The sequence below is a fragment of the Pristiophorus japonicus genome, chromosome 4 (assembly GCF_044704955.1).
Source record: "Pristiophorus japonicus isolate sPriJap1 chromosome 4, sPriJap1.hap1, whole genome shotgun sequence".
In the NCBI taxonomy this organism is placed as follows: domain Eukaryota; kingdom Metazoa; phylum Chordata; class Chondrichthyes; family Pristiophoridae; genus Pristiophorus; species Pristiophorus japonicus.
The window spans coordinates 232733399-232754266 of NC_091980.1; the positions used below are offsets into that span (position 1 = coordinate 232733399).

The following is a 20868-nucleotide window of genomic DNA, read 5'->3' on the forward strand; positions in this document are numbered from 1 at the left end:
CGGATGTAAGCATGGAAGAGAGGCAGGCAGTCGGGCTTGTCATGTATCTTACATTATTATATATAACTGTATCCTAACATGCTATACATGACTGTAATAAGATATGACCTGTAACCACCAGCATACCTTACCACCAGGGGTGCACTTGCAAGAGACAGGTATATAAGGACAGGTCTTGGCCAAGTGCAGCATTCCAGAGCTGTGAAATAAAGGTGCAGGTCTAGAGTGACCTTGACTTCACTATATGCCTCGTGTGAATCTGTACTGAGGGGACAGGACTTTACAGTGGCGACGAGTTACAGGATTAACAGAATCCACAGAATGGCGAACAGCGGATCAGATGAAAAGTACAATGCGGGAGACAATTTGGAGGACTTTATAGAAAGGCTCCAGCAAAGCTTTGTAACCAAAGACTGGTTAGGCGACGATAAGGCAGACAAGAGAAGAGCCCATCTCTTGACCAGCTGTGGCTCGAAAACATACGCTTTAATGAAGGATCTGTTCGCACGCGAGAAACCCAGCAAACAAGTCGTTTGAAGAATTGAGCACACTGGTAAGAGACCACCTGAAGCCAGCGAGCAGCCTACACATGGCCAGACACAGGTTCTACAACTACAGATGCTGTGTGGGCCAGAGCATACCCGACTTTGTGGCGGAACTTCGGAGGTTGGCTAGCTTATGTGAGTTCTCCGATGAACTGAGGCGAGAAATGCTGAGAGACTTTATCATTGAAGGAATAGGCCACGCAGGCATATTCCAAAAGCTCATAGAGACCAAGAACCTGACCTTAGAGGCAGCATCACTGGTTGCACAGACATTCTTGGTAGGGGAAGAAGAAACGAGGTTGATTTACAATGCAGGTACGACAACTAACGAAATATCGGAACAAGAAGTTCACAGCACTAAACAAGCTGCTACCCCCACCCACAGACAAAACCGGGAGAACAGGCTCTCGACAGCAGACAGAAGCCATCAAGGGCCACAGGAACGGCCGTTCACACCTCATCAACCCACAATGCGAGCAATCAACTACAAACTGAGAGAAGCTCAAGAGAGATCAGCCAGACGCAGCTCATTCTTTGGAAACACTTTGAACAATGGAACAGGTCTGTGCTGGAGGTGTGGGGGTGGGCACTCGTCAAGGGGATGTCGATTTCAGCAGGCTGTTTGCAGAAATTGTGAATATACAGGGCATTTGACCCGCATGTGCAAAAAAACGGCAGCTCGGCTGGTAGACGAATTGGATGGGTCGGAAAGCGGACCAGAAGATGGTGGGGACAGTACCCGGGACACCGATGTACAGCGGGTCAACACGATCAATGGCCGCTGCTCCTACAACAGGATGCCTCCTATAATGATGAGGGTCTTACTCAACGGGATATCTGTCAACATGGAGCTGGATACGGGATCGAGTCAATCTCTCATGGGCGCTCAACAATTTGAACAACTGTGGCCGCATAAAAGAGACAGACCAAAACTCACAAGGGTCGACACCAAACTAAGGACCTATACTTAAGAAATCGTACCAGTCCTCGGCAGTGCCATGCTCTCTGTCACACACAAAGGGACAGTGAACCAACTTCCCCTGTGGATTGTCCCCAGAGATCCCCCAGCACTGCTGGGGAGAAGCTGGCTATCAAAACTAAACTGGAAATGGGATGATGTCCATGCCATGTCATGAGACGAACGGACCTCCTGCTCAACAGTTATAAAGCGATTTGAACATCTCTTTCAGACAGGTGTGGGCACTTTCAAAGGGGCCAAAGTCAAAATCTACATCACACAGGATGCTAGACCGGTCCATCACAAGGCCAGAGCTGTACCCTATGTGATGAGGGAAAAGATTGAACACAAACTAGACAGGCTTCTGTGGGAAGGCATTATATCACCTGTGGAATTTAGCGACTGGGCAAGTCCCATCGTCCCAGTCATGAAGCCTGATGGATCCGTACGAATCTGTGGAGACTACAAATCTACCATGACCAGAGTCTCCCTACAGGACCAGTACCCGCTGCCCAGAGCGGAGGACTTATTTGCCACATTGGCTGGAGGTAAACTTTTCTCAAAATTAGACCTCACATCTGCGTATATGACGCAAGAATTGACCGAGGAATCCAAGCTACTCACCACCATCAACACACATTGAGGCCTTTTCATGTACAATCGATGCCCATTCGGCATCAGGTCGGCAGCTACCATATTCCAGTGCAACATGGAGAGTCTGCTCAAGTCCATCCCGGGGACGGTTGTGTTTCAAGACGACATACTTATCACGGGCAGGGACACCGACTCCCATCTCTGTAATTTGGAGGAAGTACTAAAGCGGTTGGATCGGGTAGGCCTACGAGTCAAGAAATCCAAGTGTCTGTTTCTCGCATCTGAGGGTGAATTTTTGGGCAGAAAGATTGGCGCTGATGGAATCCGCCCAACAGAGTCCAAAACAGAAGCAATTCGTCTGGCACCCAGGCCCCGGAATGTCTCAGAACTGAGCGCCTTTCTCGGGCTACTCAATTACTTTGGGAACTTTATGCAGAACTTAAGCACGCTGCTGGAGCCTCTCCACATGCTACTCAGGAAGGGGTGCGATTGGTTTTGGGGGGGACGCCCAGGAACGCGCCTTCAATACGTCACGCAACCTTCTGTGTTCCAACAGTGTTTTGACTTTCTTTGACCCAAGTCAAAAGCTAGTTCTCACATGCGATGCGTCAGCGTATGGGGTCGGGTGCGTTTTGCAACATGTCAATAGTGTGGGCAAATTACAACCCATAGCTTATGCCTCCAGGTCACTTTCGCGGGCAGAGCGTGGGTACGGAATGGTAGAGAAGGAGGCGCTCGCGTGCGTGTACGGTGTCAAAAAGATGCACCAATATCTTTTTGGGGCCAAGTTCGCGTTAGAAACTGACCACAAGCCCCTCATGTCCCTCCTATCCGAGAGCAAGGCAATAAACGCCAACGCCTCGGCGCGAATTCAACGGTGGGCACTCATGCTGGCGTCCTACGACCTTACCATAAGGCACAGACCAGGCACAGACGACTGTGCCGACGCGCTCAGCAGGCTACCCCTGGCGACCACGGAAGGGTCTGACGAACAGGACTGTGAGATAGTCATGGCAATCAATGCCTTTGAGTCCACAGGTTCGCCCATGACGGCTCGCCAAATCAGAGCCTGGACAGTCAGCGACCCCATGTTATCCTTAGTAAAAAGATGTGTCCTAACCGGTGATTGGGCAGAGGCTCGCGATGCCTGCCCCGAGGAATTAAAACCCTTTCACAGGCGCATGCATGAGCTATCATGACAAGCAGACTGCCTGATGTGGGGCAGCTGAGTAGTCATGCCTCTGCGAGGCAGAGAGGCATTTATCCGGGAGCTCCACCTACAAGCACCCGGGGATCATTCTCATGAAGGCCATAGCCAGATCCCACGTCTGGTGGCCTGGTATTGACGCAGATTTGGAGCTCTGCGTCCGAAGGTGCACCATTTGTGCCCAACTCAGCAATGCCCCCAGGGAGGCTCCACTGAGCCCCTGGCCTTGGCCTACCAAACCGTGGTCACGGGTGCACGTAGACTATGCGGGCCCATTCATGGGCAAAATGTTCCTCGTAGTTGTCGATGCATTTTCAAAGTGGATTGAATGCCCTATTTTAAATTCAAGCACAACCTCCACCACTGTGGAGAGCCTTGCAACCATGTTTGCAATGCACGGAATCCCTGACATATTGGTCAGTGACAGTGGTCCGTGCTTCACCAGCGCAGAATTCCAAGACTTTATAATTGACCACGGCATAAATCATGTCAAGACGGCACCGTTCAAGCCGACCTTCAACGGCCAGGCGGAGAGAGCAGTGCAAATAATGAAACAAGGCATGCTTAAAATCCAAGGTCCCCTGCTGCAGGGTCGCCTGTCGCGACTGCTGCTGGCATACAGATCTCGTCCGCACTCACTGACTGGGATCCCCCCCCGCGCAACTGTTGATGAAAAGGACTTTAAAAACAAGGCTCTCATTAATCCTCCCAGACATGCACGAAATCATTGAGGCAAACACCGTAAGCTGACTGAGTACCATGACAGAAATTCGAGGGGGAGATGGAATGAGATAGGGGACAACGTGTTTGTACTAAAGTATGGCAGGGGTCCCAAATGGCTTGCAGGGACAGTAACGGGCAAGGAAGGAAACAGGCTACTGGTAGTACAAATGGACAATGGCAAAACCTGCCGGAGGCATGTAGACCAAGTCAAAAGCAGATTTACCAACAACACTGCAGAACCAGAGGCAGACTACAATGTGGAACTCGCACCACACCTGGTGGACAGACAGAGGGAACAACCTGAGGAAAGGGCAATCCCAACAGACAGCCCAGGCGAGTCAACAACAATCACACCAATCGAAACAGACAGCCCAGGCGAGATACCAGCAACCACACCCAAAGAAAAACAGACACCAAGGCAAACAACTGAACCACAACTCAGACGCTCCATGCGAGAGCGTAGACCACCTGAGAGACTGAACCTATAAAGACAATAAGACCTTGGGGGAGGGTGATGTCATGTATCTTACATTATTATATATAACTGTATCCTAACATGCTATACATGACTGTAATAAGATATGACCTGTAACCACCAGCATACCTTACCACCAGGGGTGCACTTGCAAGAGACAGGTATATAAGGACAGGTCTCAGGCAAGTGCAACATTCCGGAGCTGTGAAATAAAGGTGCAGGTCCAGAGTGACCTTGACTTCACTACATGTCTCGTGTGAATCTGTACTCAGGGGACAGGACTTTACAGGGCTGAACGACCCCCTCGACCGCCTGCTGCTTGGACCGGCTGATGGCACCCTTGGCCGTGCCCAGGAGCAGTCCTACGAGGAGGCCCTCGGACCTACCTGCTCCCCTCCGCACAGGGTGCCCAAAGATCAGGAGTGTTGGACTGAAGTGCAGCCAGAAATTGATGAGCAGCCCCTTTAAATAATGGAACAGGGGCTGCAACCTCGTGCATTCAATAAAAACATGGAACACGGACTCTTCCAGACCACAGAAATTGCAGGCAGCCTGGGAGCCCGTGAACCGGCTTAAAAGTTTATTGCACGGGACTGCTCCGTGCACCACCCTCCAGGCCAAGTCCCCGATAAATAGTGGGAGGACTCCCACGTCGAGTGCACTTCATCGGGGACCCCCGCCTCCTCCGGACGGCAAGATGGTACGCCATGGCATGTCCTGATGGCAGACGAGGATGGCAAGGTTGAGAGTGTGCAGGAGCAGCCCGTACAGGAAACCCCTCCGCATAGAACTGAAAGGCAATGAGGGGATTTCCCCGAGGTGGCTCAAGTTGTGAGGCGCCGGCTCCCGAGGAAGGTTCCGGGGTTTGGCGCCGATGAGGAATTCCGTCCGGACAGGGGTCAGTTCGGACGGGATCTCCCCACGTGTTTGAGCCTCCTCGACACACCTAACGGAGTCAGGGCCCAGAGCTGTTTTGAGCGACTCGATGGCATTGGCCGCGCGGCGGACGTCGGTCGAATTTAGGCGCCGCGCCAGCGTGTCTGGCGCCATCCAGCCCGCTCCTCCGCCATCGAGCAGGTCCCTGACCCTGGTCACCTCGCCAGCCACAGCCCTCTCCTCCAACTGCCACCTAAAACCTTGTTCGTGGATGTACGGATTCCTGAGCAGCGGCTCCTGCAGGACAGCCGCCACTCCAGCCGGTGGAGAGCTGCACTTGGTGGAGACTTTGTTCCAGACCCTGATGAGTTCCTGGTAAAAGACAGGCAGCCCCTGGATGGCGGTTGCATATAAAACGGGTGCTGCATGATTGGCTGGTTCAATCATGTTGGTTCCTTTCCTTAAAGAGAAGTCTATGTGGTAATTGCATCAAGTAGCTGCTTGTTTAATTTGTGGTGTCCTAGATTTCACTGCAATTGATATTATTAAAGCTGCACCCCATCGACCATCTGTGGGTGTTAGGTGACAAAACTGATACTCCCTTTTGCCAATGGCTATCCTTTCGTATCTGTTGGATCTGGAAAAAGATGTGTAGGATCGGAGGAGACCTGCAATACAGGCTGGCATAAATATCCAAGGTGATTGATAACAGATATGCCTTACACGACCTTGCCCTGCAAAGAACCATTGCTGGCAATGGGAGCAAAATTGGAACAAATAAATCACTGACTAAGCTGAAGGCCCGCTTGTTGCGATTTTCGAGTGTGCCTTGATTTAGGAGGTCAGCACTCCCGTCAGAATCGAGCGGGAGCTGATAAATATATTTAAATAAGGGTCCTATGTAGTGATTCGGACCCAGATGCTATTTTAGTAGGAATCAATGCTGCCACCTGTGCTTCCTAAACTGGCCTACAAATCATGGGTGGTACAGGCTGATAAATGGCCAGTTCCAGTGATATTTAAAGGGGCAAGCACCTGCTCTCATTTAAATCACGATATGCATTTGGCAGACTTGTATTTCAGTTGTTTTTGAGTGCAGTATCACTCTTTTTCTGTTTGTAGGAGTACTTTTTCTGGAAACATAAATCCGTCTGCTAGAGAAAGAGGGGCAGCAGGTGGAAGGACCACATGGAGCTGCTGCTGTAGAGAGGCCACTGGAGACAGGGAGAGCTCACAGATATCCTCGTCTTGCCAACAGAATGTATCGGCCCAAAGTGACATACCAACACTTGTCAGAGGAGCAGTGCAGAAGTAGACCGTGCTTCTCCAGGGTGCCGGTCAGAGAACTGTGTTGCCTCCTACAATCAGACAGACGGTTAACCTACTGCCACAGCTGGCACTGCATTAAAGTTACTACAACTCTCAACTTCTTTGCTTCTGGCTTTTCCCAGGCTGCCACAGAAAACATCAGAAACATTGGAACTTAGGAACAGGTGTAGGCCATTCAGCCTATTCCACAATTCAATTAGATCATGGCTGATCTGTATCTTAACTCCATTTATTCGCCTTTGGTGCCATATCCCTTAATACATGTGCCTAACAAACATCAGTCAGTCTGCTGTTCATGCTTTCACTAAGTCAGTGATGGATGTCATGCTTGCAAAAGCAAACAATTTTGTCATATTCTCCATGTGGACAACCAAAAATAGCAGGCTGGGACTCTGAGATTTCCCTGATTGCAAGCTTCCCCCAAGTCCAGGCCATTATTGACTGTAGTCACATCGCCATTCGTCACCTGCAGTCAAACCCGCCACCCTCATTAATAGAATCATCTTCCCTCACTTTCCTTATTCCAATATATGACCCTTTTTTATTTGCTTGCAGGAGAAGGTTACAGATAGCATATAGCAGAGACATTTTACTTTTTATGAGAAGGCACTGGGGCTGGAGGCAATAGAGGGTTAGAGGCTGTTAGCAGATTTCTTTCATGGTTACTGTCGTAACAAAAGGTTGTTAGTCCGGCAACAGTAACTCCGCTCATGATTCCAGGCTTGAGTGTTTTTGTTATAACGAGCTTTAGTAATGGTCTGCCATATTATATTAAATAACATGCAAATAATACAACTTGGTTCCGAGGCTCCGACTACCTTAAGAATGTTCCGATCACCAAGAGAAACGCACAACCAAGGTATGGAGCCACCAGCTCCAACCCTCCAGGCCATCCAAGCAGCTACATGGCTCCTGACCACCCCGAGAACACTCTGACTTGGGGGGCAAACAGATTCTATTATACAGCTGTATTATAATACAACCTTGGCCTGTTGCTACATATTACGTAGTTGCACATTTAACTGAGGCCGCATTTTTAGGTGTTTACCCCGCTTATAATCTTTTCAGCATTTGCCTCTGTTCGACAAGCTATGTTTTTAATACAGTAAGTGCGGAGGCCAGTCTTTATCTTTTACTGTGGCATGTGGTGCCTTGGAAATAGTTTATCAGCGTATGAATCTTTTTCTCGACATGGGTGTTTATCAATCGGTGTTCTTGCATTTCCATACTGTCTGTTGTTCATGCATAGAGACAAGATTAAGATTTCCCTTTCCTACACTATTGCTATAACACTAAGTGGGAGAAATTCGAGAGCACCCCATTTGGTGCACTAACTTTTAAAAGTTGAAAAATTTGTGCCGGGAGCTAATGAATTTCAACTTTAAAAAAATTTGCAACAGGTCGCAGGTGGGGTGGTAGTTGTGAAGTGCTGCACAATGGGCCGTGCAGAGCTGCTGTGTTTGGATACTCCTTCCCTCCTTTAATGGAAGGGCCATCACTGCAGGTTCTGCATTAGGACCACTTACCTGGTCCCCGACGGCAGCCACGATCCGGCCTGGTCAGCCCATACACTGTAGCAGAGTGCCGAGTTGATCGATCGTGGCCGAAGAGCAAGCTTAAAAAAAATGAGAGAGACCATTTAAAAAATTTATTTTACTTACCTTGGCCACCTTGCCTTTAAGTTTCATCCCCGAAATGCCTGGCCTCCTGATCACTGCCTCCTGCAGCCGTCGGTATTTTCGCCCGGTGATGCTGCAGGGTGCGGAACCGAAGTGCCGGTCCGGGGCGTTAGCGAGGCAATGCGCACAGCAATGACGTCACAATCTCCAGGCGAAGGAAATCAGGGCACAACATCCTACCGCTACCGCAAACCTCCTGCCGCAATTAGCGGGAGTCGTTCACCTCGCCACGCCCGTTCGGTAAGTGGTTAGCGTCTCATTATCACGCCCCAGAGGCCATAACGGGAGGCACTAAGGAGGCCAATTTCTATGCCTAAAAACCTAAGAAAAAGGATTCTGGGATAGATTGACTATTTAAATCATAAAGTATTCTAACAGAGGCAATGAGACGGGGAGGTCAGAGGCCTCCCCGAAGCTCACAGGGAACCGCATCCTTTGCCTTTCATTCTTTATCTCCTATAAACTCACGCACATACAGGCATAAATTGCAGCATAACACTATAATGCCATGGTAATTACTACCAGCATTCCAAACCATGTTCTTCTTCTGATCCCATAGGTGTCTAAAAGGAGGTTACAGAGGCTAGAGTCTGCCCTGAACAAGCACCTCACTGGACCCCGTATCACTCACTCCTATACTACAAGACAGATACAAGGAAGAGGCATATAATTTGGCTAGAAAAAGCAACAAACATGAGGACTGGGAGAAATTTAGAATTCAACAGAGGAAGACTAAGAGTTTAATTAAGAGGGGGGAAAATAGAGTACGAGAGGAAGCTTGCAGGGAATATAAAAACTGACTGCAAAAGCTTCCATAAATATGTGAAGAGAAAAAGATTAGTGAAGACAAACGAAGGTCCCTTGCAGTCGGATTCAGGTGAATTTATAATGGGGAACAAAGAAATGGCAGACCAATTGAACAAATACTTTGGCTCTGACTTCACAAAGGAAGACACAAATAACCTTCCGATTCTACTAGGGGACAATAGGCCTAGTGAGAAGGAGGAATTGAAGGATATCCTGATTAGGTGGAAAATTGTGTTCGGGAAATTGATGGGATTGAAGGCCGATAAAGCCCTGGGGCCTGATAGTCTGCATCCCAGAGTACTTAAGGAAGTAGCCCTAGAAATAGTGGATGCATTGGTGATCATTTTCCAACAGTCTATCGACCCGGGATCAGTTCCTATGCACTGGAGGGTAGCTAATGTAACACCACTTTTTAAAAAAGGAGGGAGAGAGAAAACAGGTAATTATAGACTGGTTAGCCTGACATCAGTAGTGGGGAAAATGTTGGAATCAATCATTAAGGATGAAATAGCAGCGCATTTGGAAAACAGTGACAGGATCGGACCAAGTCAGCATGGATTTATGAAAGGGAAATCATGCTTGACGAATCTTCTAGAATTTTTTGAGGATGTAACTAGCAAAGTGGACAAGGGAGAACCAGTGGAGGTGGTGTATTTGGACTTACAAAAGGCTTTTGACAAGGTCCTGCACAAGAGATTGGTGTGCAAAATCAAAGCGCATGGTATTGGGGGTAATGTACTGAAGTGGATAGAGAACTGGTTGGTAGACAGGAAGCAGAGAGTCGGGATAAACGGATCCTTTTCAGGCAGTGACTAGTGGAGTGCCGCAGGGCTCAGTGCTGGGAACTCAGCTCTTTACAATATACATTAACGATTTAGATGAAGGAATTGAGTATAATATTTCCAAGTTTGCGGATGACACTAAACTGGGTGGCGGTGTGAGCTGTGAGGATGATGCTAAGAGGCTGCAGAGTGAATTAGACAGGGTAGGTGAGTGGGCAAATGCATGGCAGATGCAGTATAATGTGGATAAATGTGAGGTTATCCATTTTGGGTAAAAACACGAAGGCAGAATATTATCTGTATGGCGGCAGATTAGGAAAAGTGGAGGTGCAACGAGACCTAAGTGTCATGGTTCATCAGTCACTGAAAGTGGGCATGCAGGTACAGCAGGCGGTAAAGAAGGCAAATGGTATGTTGGCCTTCATAGCTAGGGGATTTGTGTATAGGAGCAGGGAGGTCTTACTACAGTTGTACAGGGCCTTAGTGAGGCCTCACCTGGAATATTGTGTTCAGTTTTGGTCTCCTGATCTGAGGAAGGACGTTCTTGCTATTGAGGGAGTGCAGCGAAGGTTCACCAAACTGATTCCAGGGATGGCTGGACTGTCATATGGGGAGAGACTGGATCAACTGGGCCTTTATTCACTGGAGTTTCGAAGGATGAGAGGGGATCTCATAGAAACGTATAAGATTCTGATGGGACTGGACAGGTTAGATGCGGGAAGAATGTTCCCGATGTTGGGGAAGTCCAGAACCAGAGGACATAGTCTTAGGATAAGGGGTAGGCCATTTAGGACTGAGATGAGGAGAAACTTCTTCACTCAGAGAGTTGTTAACATGTGGAATTCCCTGCTGCAGAGAGTGGTTGATGCCAGTTCATTGGATATATTCAAGAGGGAGTTAGATATGGCCATTGCGGCTAAGGGGATCAAGGGGTATGGAGAGAAGGCAGGAAAGGGGTACTGAGGGAATGATCAGCCATGATCTTATTGAATGGTGGTGCAGGCTCGAAGGGCTGAATGGCCTTCTCCTGCACCTACTTTCTATGTTTCTAAATCCACTCTAGGGCCTTCAGTTCGTACTTTGCAGGAGGGAGCAGTTGGTGATTTTTTTGCACACAAGTGAGCTGGAGATGACAGATGGAAAACACTAACCTATTGCTTGAAGAGCCAGTCAATACCCCAAAGAGCCAATTTAAAAAACCTCATCATGCCTATCTGGGTTTATCAGAGTTGTCCTGTTTTCACTGCAGAGACAGACTGAGCAATGCCATCTGCTGCAGGCTGATTTGCAAATAACTTCAAGGACTGGAATGGTTCCCAGTAGCTGTGAAGGTTACAATGACTTTAAATTCTATGTAACAGGTTCCTTTCAGGCTTGTCTGCAGTTCATACCTGACAATATGCAGCTCTATCTCACCCAGCACTTCTTTCAACCCCCCCGCACCCCCCCCCCACTGTCTCTAAATTGTCAGACTGCTTGTCCGACATCCAGTATTGGATGAGCAGAAATTTTATCTAACTTTGAGGATGTAACGAACAGGCTGGATAAAGAGGAACCAGTGGATGTGGTGTATTTGGACTTCCAGAAGGCATTTGACAAGGTGCCACATAAAAGGTTACTGCACAAGATAAAAGTTCACGGGGTTGGGGATAATATATTAGCATGGATAGAGGTTTGGCTAACTAACAGAAAACAGAAAGTCAGGATGGAGGATTGGCTGACAGAAAACAGAGAGTCGGGAAAAAATGGTTCATTCTTGGGTTGGCAATCAGTAACTAGTGAGGTGCAGCAGGGATCAGTGCTGGGACCCCAACTATTTACAATCTATATTAATGACTTGGAAGATAGAACCAAATGTAATGTAGCCAAGTTTGCTGATGATGCAAAGATGGGAGGAAAAGCAATGTGTGAGGAAGACACAAAAGATCTGCAAAAGGACATAGACAGGCTAAGTGAGTGGGCAAAAATTTGGCAGCTGGAGTATAATGTTGGAAAGTGTGAGGTCATGCACTTTGGCAGAAAAAAATCAAAGAGCAAGTTATTATTTAAAATAAGAAAGATTGCAATGTGCTGCAGCACAGCGGGACCTGGGAGTACTTGTGCTTGAAACACAAAAGGTTAGTGTGCAGGTACAGCAAGTGATCAGGAAGACCAATGGAATCTTGGCCTTTATTGCAAAGGGGATGGAGTATAAAAGCAGAGAAGTCTTGCTTCAGTTGTACAGGGTATTGGTGAGGCCACACCTGGAATACTGCGTGCAGTTTTGGTTTCCATATTTACGAAAGCATATAGTTGCTTTGGAGGCAGTTCAGAGAAGGTTCACTAGGTTGATTCTGGGGATGAGGGGGTTGACTTATGAGGAAAGGTTGAGTAGGTTGGGCCTCTACTCATTGGAATTCAGAAGAATGAGAGGTGATCTTATCGAAACATCTAAGATTATGAGGGGGCTTGACCAGGTGGATGCAGAGAGGATGTTTCCACTGATGGGGGAGACTAGAACTAGAGGGCACAATCTTAGAATAAAGGGCCACCCATTTAAAACAGAGATGAGGAGAAATTTATTCTCCCAGAAGGTTGTAAATCTGTGGAATTCGCTGCCTCAGAGAGCTGTGGATGCTGGGACATTGAATAAATTTAAGACAGAAATAGACAGTTTCTTAAACGATAAGGGGATAAGGAGTTATGGGGAGCGGGCGGGGAAGTGGACCTGAGTCCATGATCAGATCAGCCATGATCTTATGAAATGGGGAAGCAGGCTCGAGGGGCCGTATGGCCTACTCCTGCTCCTATTTCTTATGTTCAAAGGCACGCCTGGCAAAGGTCTTTTGTGATGAATCAGAACAGATTTTATGAAGTCGTTTCCTTGCAGTATAAAGAAAAACACATTAATAAGGCGATAGTGACAGCCTAGTCATTGAAACCTCAACGGTAGGCCACTGAGTCACCACGGCACTTGTCTCTTGCTGTGTCCTATTGACTGTAGTCCTTTCTCAGTTTGCTCTGTAATCACGCTGCCCCTAAAGTCGAATAGTTGTAACTTTATACCTTTTTTGTCCTAGACAAATGTTGTCAGAGTCTGCAGCTGTCTCAGGCTTACAATAGATCATTTTAACGCTAACCCTCTCGCCCTCTATGTTATATGTAATGCTTCCCTTGAATGTCTGTGTCACAGAATTAATTAATCAGCTTGGCTGCACGAAATGTGACATGCTGAAGACTTTTCACTTATTCATAATTATTTTGCCTTCGCCATTGGGTTTCTCAATGAAGGTCTTTCAGCAAGGTCAAAGAAAAAAGTTTCCATCAGCCTAGACACATTTCAGACACTTTTATCACATCCAAATTAAACATGACCATCAGCAATAAAGTAAAGCAACATCCACCTAACTTTTTCCAGCAGTCCCACTTATGATGGTCCAGCATCTGCACCGTAGCCGCGATGTGCAGAGCTGCAGCACTCGGAGCCCGTCTCCCTGCCACCCGACTCACGGCCAGGTCAGACCTGCCTTTTGCGAGTGGTCCTTCTGGCGGGCGGCAGGTCGATCTGAGGCCAGCATCCCTCACCAAAATCATCATCATCATCATAGGCAGTCCCTCGAAATCGAGGAAGACTTGCTTCCACTCTAAAAGTGAGTTCTCAGGTGACTGTGCAGTCCAATATGGGAATTACAGTCTCTCTCACAAGTGGGACAGACAGTCGTTGGAGGAAAGGGGAGTCTGGTTTGCCGCACGCTCCCTCCACTGTCTGCGCTTGTTTTCTGCATGCTCTCGGTGACGTGACTCGAGGTGCTCAGCACCCTCCCGGATGCTCTTCCTCCACTTAAGGCGATCTTTGGACAGGGATTCCCAGGTGTTGGTGGGGATGTTGCACTTTATCAAGAAGGCTTTGAGGGTGTCCTTGAAACGTTTCCACTGCCCACCTGGGGCTCACTTGCCATGCAGGAGTTCCGAGTAGAGCGTTTGCTTTGGGAGTCTTGTGTCGGGCATGCGAACAATGTGGCCCGCCCAACAGAGCTGGTCGAGTGTGGCCAGTGCTTCGATGCTGCGGATGTTGGCCTGATCGAGAACACCGACGTTGGTGCGTCTGTCCTCCCAGGGGACTTACAGGATCTTGCGGCGACATCGTTGGTGGTATTTCTCCAGCGATTTGAGGTGTCTACTGTGTATGGTCCGTGTCTCTGAGCCATACAGGAGGGCGGGTCTCACGACAGCCCTGTAGACCATAAGCTTGGTGCCAAAATGGGTGATTTTCAGAATCCGACATGGGCAGGCTGCATGACGTCACACCAGTGGAATCCTCTGTGACCAATCTCCCGCCGGGTGGAACATGGATGGCAGATGGGCGGTTCAGGAGGAATCGCCCAGAAAAACTACATTTTCAGCGGAACCTCGGCGGCTGCGGGCACCACCTCAACCAATTTTGACCCCTGAGCCTCCACAGCCGTCTGGGGGAGAGAATTCCAAAGATTCACCACACTCGGACTAAAGAAGTTTCTCCTCATCTCAGTCCAAAATGGCCAACCCCTTAGTCTGAGACTGTGACCCCTGTTTCTAGACTCCCCAGCATCCTGCCTGCATCTACCTGTCAATTCCTGTAAGAATTTTGTATGTTTCAATAAGATTAACTAATTCTTCCAAACTCTAGAGAATATAGGCCTAGTCTACTCAATCTCTCGTACATAAGAACATAAGAAATAGGAGCAGGAGTAGGCCATGTGGCCCCTCGAACCTGCGCCGCCATTCAATAAGATCTTGGCTGATCTGATCATGGACTCAGCTCCACTTCCCTGCCCACTCCCCATAACTCCTTATCCCCTTATTGTTTAAGACACTGTCTATTTCTGTCTTAAATTTATTAAATATCCCAGCTTCCACAGTTCTCTGAGGCAGCGAATTCCACAGATTCACAACCCTCAGAGAAGAAATTTCTCCTCATCTCAGTTTTAAATGGGCGGCCCCTTATTCTAAGATTATGCCCCCTAGTTCTATTCTCCCCCACCAGTGGAAACATCCTCTCTGCATCCACCTTGTCAAGCCCCCTCATAATCTTATACGTTTCAATAAGATCACCTCTCATTCTTCTGAATTCCAATGAGTAGAGGCCCAACCTACTCAACCTTTCCTCATAAGTCAACCGCCTCATCCACGGAATCAACCTAGTGAATCTTCTCTGAACTGCCTCCAAAGCAAATATATCCTTTCGTAAATATGGAAAACAAAACTGCATGCAGTATTCCAGGTGTGGCCTTACCAATAACCTGTATAGCTGTAGCAAGACTTCTCTGCTTTTATATTCCATCCCCTTTGCAATAAAGGCCAAGATTCCATTGGCCTTCCTGATCACTTGCTGTACCTGCATACTAACTGTTATATATGTGGACTTGTATTTACTCTGTACAGCCACCAGAGGGCTCATCCCCTGGAGTCCCAAGGGATCCCATAATCCCTTGGGAGCACAGGTATTTAAGGAGGCTTCACAGGTTGGAGAGGAACTCTGGAGACCTGCAATAAAAGACTAAGGTCACACTTTACTTTGAGCTCACAGTGTTCAGTCTGACTCTTTCTCCATACACAACAACTGGCAACGAGATACAGATGGCAAACCCAAAGATGCAGAGAACAGTGGGCATCCTGGAGAAATTTTCGGAGGGAGATGATTGGGAAACTTTTGTGGAGTGACTCGACCAATACTTTGTGGCCAACGAGCTAGATGGAGAAGAGAGCTCTGCCAAACGAAGGGTGATCCTCCTCGCCGTCTGTGGAGCACCAACGTATGGCCTCTTGAAGCATCTGCTCACTTCAGCGAAACCCACGGAGAAATCGTACGACGATTTGTGCACACTGGTCCGAGAGCATTTAAACTCGAAGGAAAGCGTTCTGATGGCAAGGTACCGGTTCTACACCTATAAAAGGTCTGAAGGCCAGGAAGTGGTGAGTTATGTCGCCGAGCTAAGATGCCTTGCAGGACATTGCGAATTTGAAGGACATTTGGAGCACATGCTCAGAAACTTTTTCGTACTTGGCATTGGCCACGAAACCATACTTCGTAAACTTTTGACTGTTGACCCCAAACTTGAGTAAGGCCATAGCGATAGCCCAGGCGTTCATTGCCACCAGTGACAATACGAAGCAAATCTCTCAGCACACAAGTGCTGCTACAATACTGTGAACAAAGGGATGTTGTTTTCGAATCGTAACATACAGGGCAGGTCACACATACCTGCAGCTGCACGTCCACAGATGACTCAGAGTCCACCATCAAGGGTGATGAATGCAAGGCCATTAACACCTTGTTGGCGTTGCGGGGGTGATTATCGTTTTCATTCATGCCGATTCAAAGAGTACGTTTGCAAGGGCTCTGGAACAATGGGACACCTCCAACGAGTGTGCAGGCGAGCTGCAAAGCCTGTTAAACCTGCAAACCACCATGTTGCAGAGGAGGACAGATCCACAGAGGATCACGACGAACCAGAGCCTCGGATCAAGGAGGCAGAGGTACATGGGGTGCACACATTCACCATGAATTGTCGCCCGATAATGCTGAATGTTGAACTAAATGGACTCCCGGTGTCAATGGAGCTGGACACGGGTGTGAGCCAGTCCATCATGGGCAAAAAGACTTTTGAAAGGTTGAGGTGCAGCAAGGCCTCAAGGCCAGTCTTAATTCCAGTTCGCACGAAACTAAGAACTTACACAAAAGAACTGATTCCTGTAATCGGCAGTGCTACCGTAAAGATCTCCTATGATGGAGCGGTGCACAAGCTACCACTCTGGGTGGTATCGGGTGATGATCCCACGCTGCTCAGCAGGAGCTGGCTGGGAAAGATACGCTGGATCTGGGACGACGTCCGAGGCCTATCGCCCGCTAACGACACGTCGTGTGCCCAGGTCTTAAACAAATTTCCTTCGCTTTTCGAACCAGGCATCGGGAAATTCCAAGAAGCAAAAGTGCAGATCCACCTAATTCCGGGGGCGTGACCCATCCATCACAAGGCGAGAGCAGTACCGCACATGATGAGAGAAAGGGTAGAGATCGAGCTAGACCGGCTGCAAAGAGGGGGCATCATTTCAGCGAGTGGGCCAGTCCTATTGTCCCAGTCCTCAAGGGAGACGGCACCGTCAGAATCTGTGGCGATTACAAAGTAACTATTAATCGTTTCTCCCTGCAGGACCAATACCCACTACCAAAGGCCGATGACCTCTTTGCAACGCTGGCGGGAGGAAAGACGTTCACGAAGCTGGATCTGACTTCAACCTACATGACGCAGGAATTGGAAGAATCATTGAAGGCCCTCACCTGCATCAACACACACAAAGGTCTTTTTGTTTATAACAGATGCCCATTTGGAATCTGATCAGCGGCGGCGATATTCCAGAGAAACATGGAAAGTTTACTGAAGTCAGTCCCGCACACCATGGTCTTCCAGGACGACATCTTGCTCATAGGTCAGAACACAGTCGAGTACCTGCAGAACCTGGAGGAGGTTCTTAGTTGAATCAACCACGTGGGGCTCAGGTTAAAACACTCGAAGTGCGTTTTCCTGGCGCCTGAAGTGGAGTTCTTGGGAAGGAGGATTGCGGCGGATGGCATCAGGCCCACCAATGCGAAGACAGAGGCAATCAAGAACGCACCAAGGCCAGAGAACGTGACGGAGCTGCGGTCGTTTCTGGGACTCTTGAATTACTTTGATAACTTCTTACCGGGTCTCAGCACACTGCTAGAACCACTACATTTCTTACTACGAAAAGGGGGCAAATGGGTTTTGGGCAAAAGCCAAGAAAATGCCTTTGTAAAAGCGAGAAAATTGTTATGCTCAAACAAATTGCTTGTGTTGTATGATCCATGTAAGCGTTTGGTACTAGCATGTGATGCGTCGTCATATGGCGTAGGGTGTATATTGCAACAAGCTAATGATTTCGGGAAATTGCAGCCAGTTGCTTATGCATCCAAGAGATTGTCTAAGGCTGAGAGAGCCTACAGCATGATTGAAAAAGAAGCGTTAGCGTGTGTCTATGGGGTAAAGAAAATGCATCAATACCTGTTTGGGCTAAAATCTGAATTGGAAACTGACCATAAGCCACTTATATCCCTGTTTTCCGAGAGTAAAGGAATAAATATGAACGCATCGGTCCACATCCAGTTGTCCGCATACAACTACGCCGTCCGCCACAGGTCAAGTACAGAAAACTGCGCCGATGCTCTCAGTAGGCTGCCATTGCCCATTACGGAGGTGGAAATGGCGCAGCCCGCAGATCTAGCCATGGTTATAGAAGCATTTGTGAGTGAGCAATCACCCGTTACTGCCCGGCAGATCAAAACCTGGACAAGCCAGGACCCCTTATTATCTCTAGTCAAAAGCTGTGTGCTTCACGGGAGCTGTCCAGTGTCCCAGTGGAAATGCAGGAAGAGCTAAAGCCATTCCAGCGCTGCGAAGATGACATTTCTATACACTGCCTTCTGTGGGGCAATCGAGTAGTGGTCCCCAAGAAGGGCAGAGACACCTTCATCAATGACCTCCACAGTACCCACCCAGGCATCGTAATGATGAAAGCGATAGCCAGATCCTACGTGTGATGGCCCGGTATTGATGCGGACTTCGAGTCCTGCGTTCACATGTAATATATGCTCGCAGTTAAACAATGTACCCAGGGAGGCGCCGCTAAGTTTATGGTCTTGGCCCTCCAAACCGTGGTCTACGGTACACGTCGACTACGCAGGCCCATTCTTGGGTAAAATGTTCCTTGTGGTTGTAAACGCGTACTCCAAGTGGATTGAATGTGAGATAATGTCGGCTAGCACGTCCGCTGCCACGACTGAAAGCCTGTGGGCCATGTTTGCCACTCACGGCTTACCCGATGTCCTGGTGAGCGACAACGGGCCATGTTTTACCAGTGCTGAGTTCAAAGAATTCATGATCCGTAACAGGATCAAACATGTCACATCTGCCCCGTTTAAACCAGCGTCCAATGGTCAGGCAGAGAGAGAGCAGTGCAAACCATCAAGCAAGGCTTGAAGAGGGTAACTGAAGGCTCACTGCAGACTCGCCTATCCTGAGTCCTGCTTAGCTACCTCACGAGACCCCACTCACTCACTGGGATCCCACCTGCTGAACTGCTCATGAAAAGAGCACTTAAGACAAGGCTCTCATTAGTTCACCCTGATCTACATGAACAGGTAGAGAGCAGGCGGCTTCAACAAAGCCATGATAGAGCAAATGTGTCACGTGAGATTGAAATCAATGATCCTGTATTTGTATTAAATTATGGACAAGGTCCCAAGTGGCTTCCCGGCACTGTCGTGGCCAAAGAGGAGAGCAGGGTGTTTCAGGTCAAACTTTCAAATGGACTCATTCACCAGAAACACTTGGACCAAATCAAACTCAGATTCACGGACTATCCTGAGCAACCCACCTTGGGCCCTACATTTTTGGATCCCCCAACATACACACCAGTGGCAACCGGCACCACGGTTGACCACGAAGCAGAACCCATCATCCACAGCAGCCCTGCAGGGCCCAACACACCAGGCAGTCCAGCAAGGCCAGCTGCACAGCAGCCCAGCAAGGGCCCAACAAATAATTCAACAATACCAGCTTTCACACTGAGACGATCAACCAGGGCAAGAAGGGCCCAGATCGACTCACATTGTAAATAGTTACACTATTGACTTTGGAGGAGAGTGTTGTTCTATATGTGGACTTGTATTTACTCTGTACAAGGCTCATCATCTGGAATCCCAAGGGATCCCATAATCCCTTGGGAGCACAGGTATTTAAGGAGGATTCACTGGTTGGAGAGGCACTCTGGAGACCTGCAATAAAAGTCTAAAGTCACACTTTACTTTGAGCTCACAGTTTTCAATCTGACTCTTTCTCCATACACAACACTAACCTTTTGTATTTCATGCACAAGTACCCCCAGGTCCCGCTGTACTGCAGCACTTTGCAATCTTTCTCCATTTAAATAATAACTTGCTCTTTGATTTTTTTCTGCCAAAGTGCATGACCTCACACTTTCCAACATTATACTCCATCTGCCAAATTTTTGCCCACTCACTTAGCCTGTCTATGTCCTTTTGCAGATTTTTTGTGTCCTTCTCACACATTGCTTTTCCTCCCATCTTTGTATCATCAGCAAACTTGGCTACATTACACTCAGTCCCTTCTTCTAAGTCGTTAAAATAGATTGTAAATAGTTGGGGTCCCAGCACTGATCCCTGTGGCACCCCACTAGTTAGTGATTTCCAACCCGAAAATGAACCATTTATCCCGACTGTCTGTTTTCTGTTAGCCAATCCTCTATCCGTGCTAATATATTACCCCCAACCCCGTGAACTTTTATCTTGTGCAGTAACCTTTTATGTGGCACCTTGTCAAGTGCCTTCTGGAAGTCCAAATACACCACATCCACTGGTTCCCCTTTATCCACCCTGTTTGTTACATCCTCAAAGAATTCCAGCAAATTTGTCAAACGTGACTTCCCCTTCATAAATCCATACTGACTCTGCCTGACTGAATTTTGCTTTTCCAAATGTCCTGCTACTGCTTCTTTAATAGTGGACTCCAACATTTTCCCAACCACAGATATTAGGCTAACTGGCCTATAGTTTCCTGCTTTTTGTCTGCCTCTTTTTTAAAAAAGGACAATCCTCATAGGACAATCCCCCCCCCCCATCCCAGGAATCAGTCTGGTGAATTTTCATTGCACTCCCTCAATGGCAAGTATATCCTTCCTTAGGTAAGGAGACCGAAACTGTACACAATACTCCAGCTGTAGTCTCGCCACGGCCCTATATATTTGTAGTAAGATGTCTTTACTCTTATACTCAAATCCTCTTGTAATAAAGGCCAACATACCATTTGCTTTCTTAATTGCTTGCTGTACCTGCACGTT

The 20868-nt window shown here is 48.1% G+C and overlaps 1 protein-coding gene across 1 annotated transcript in view; it reads left to right on the forward strand.

Moving 5' to 3' along the window:
- The window catches only part of slc35f4 (solute carrier family 35 member F4), a 336248-nt gene that overhangs the window by 81855 nt on the left and 233525 nt on the right, over positions 1 to 20868 (forward strand). The gene's annotated exons all lie outside the window — the stretch shown is intronic.